Source organism: Symphodus melops (assembly GCF_947650265.1).
Source record: "Symphodus melops genome assembly, chromosome: 13".
In the NCBI taxonomy this organism is placed as follows: Eukaryota; Metazoa; Chordata; class Actinopteri; order Labriformes; family Labridae; genus Symphodus; species Symphodus melops.
Window position 1 is genome coordinate 5291424 of NC_136703.1, and position 2013 is coordinate 5293436.

At 35.9% G+C, this 2013-nt stretch overlaps 1 protein-coding gene across 1 annotated transcript in view; it reads right to left on the bottom strand.

The window, feature by feature from the left end:
* lamb2l (laminin, beta 2-like) overlaps positions 1-2013 on the bottom strand; it is a 67158-nt gene that overhangs the window by 50647 nt on the left and 14498 nt on the right. The gene's annotated exons all lie outside the window — the stretch shown is intronic.

Sequence of the window (2013 nt, forward strand, 5' to 3'; positions counted from 1 at the left end):
TCAAAAAATGACCCTTTATTTTGTCTGGCACTTTACATTCGTAAATCTCAAAGTGCTTACATAGCTTAAAATAATAAAGGAATTGTTAAAACATAAAACACAAAATAGTATATAAAAAGGACACATGAATGTCAGACACAAAAACAATATATCTCACTCAGCTGTCTAAGAATAAATATCTATTAACACTAACATTTCAAGTTCAAACTGAATGTCGACCTCAGCGAAATGGGTGGGTTTGAAATGTTGTGTTCTTTAATGCATATAGTGAATAAATAAGTTGATCTTTGGGAGCCATAGTGATGCGAGTCTTTGTGCGTCGTATCTAGTTTTCACGAATCAGCACCTGAACAAGTGATGTGACCTTAGTGTATTACCACAGATGTTAAGTCAACTACAGCCTCCACCAGCCATATCTTTGCTGAACACAAATAGTGTTCCTCTCAAATTTGATTGAGGTCTGCCCTCTAGTGAGGAAACCGCTCTCCCACAGAGTCCTCCCTGTAAAGGCTGCAGCTGAATTGATCAAAACAGGTGATGTTGCTTCACCTCAGCAGGGTCACCTGAGATATTCTGTAAAAATAATAACTACATTAAAATAAGTTAAAGGGTTGTTTGCTCATCCGCAGAGTAAACAGAAGAGCCTCACAGTAAAGTAGTTAGAATAGGGATTTAATGATTTATGTGTAACAAAGCTTTGGTTCAAATAATAAATCAATGTCATTTATTGGTTGACCATAACAGTTTCTTTTTCTCATATTTTTTAGATGTCTTTTAGTGTCAGAATATAGTCTTCATTTTATTGATAGAAGGGGGCTGGTTTTTCAGTTTCTAAAAATAAGGTGGTGGCAGAAAGCTTTCCATTATATATATATATATATATATTTTTTTTTATGTCTGATTTATTTTTTAAAGGTTAATTTGGGGGCTTTTTATGCATTTTTTAGAGATAGGACAGTGGATATAGTCAGAGATCAGGGAGAGAGAGAGAGAGAGAGTTGGGAATGACATGCAATAAAGGAGCCAGAGCCTGGATTCAAACCTGGGATAGTTCGAAAACTATAGGCTCCATACATGGGGGGTCAAACTAACCACGATGCTGCTCGCGCATCATTTCTTATTTTCTAAATCACACAGCAATCTGTTTTCTTTAAAAAAGCATATTTAATCCATCAATAAAGAAAAAAAATCTATAAACAATTGAAGCTTCACACATCATTACTTTCACAACCAATTAGACAAGATATGCTTAAGTCCTCTTTTAAATATCCTAAGATACCACAACATTGTTCAAATGATCAACTCTAAATAGTTCGTGCTTACAATAAATCTGATCATCTGCTCAACCTGACGAGTGTCCATGATGACAGTGGACAACTAAGTTCGAAATCTAAGAGGCCAGCTGTAGTGATGTAGCCTACACTGAAGTGAGAAGCAGACGGTGGAGTATTAGTAATTCTTTTTCAAAATAAATGTTTAACCGTGAGTTAATCATTAACTAGTATGTAGTTTGTTATCCATTCCTTTTTGTCCATTCCTCATTTGTTTTCGTCAAAGAGACAAGTGTTTTTCCCTTTACTCATCTTCATCTTGTTCTTTTCCCCATAAATGCTAATAAACTATACTGTTGAATATTTTTCCATGAGGTATTGTTTTGTTGTTATCAGTAAATTTAAGATCTGGCATACTGCTGGGGAACACATGAGGAATGAATGAATAACTTACTTTTACATAACCATGACTTAACTAATGGTAAACTGCTAACAGCTGAGCCACAACAACCACAAGGCTTAATAAATCATCTACAGTCGGCCTATGCACATTCATGGACAGCATCATAAACTATTGGTGAATTTCCTGCCTTGACCACAGCTTCCTTTGTCAATCAGTTTTCTGTGTGATAAGACAAACAGTACTGCAGAGGGGGGGGGGTCTTCTGGCTTATAGTAAGCTATAACCATGTAAATGACAGAAAGCGCTGTTGCCCTTTAAATACGACGTAACGTGACGCAG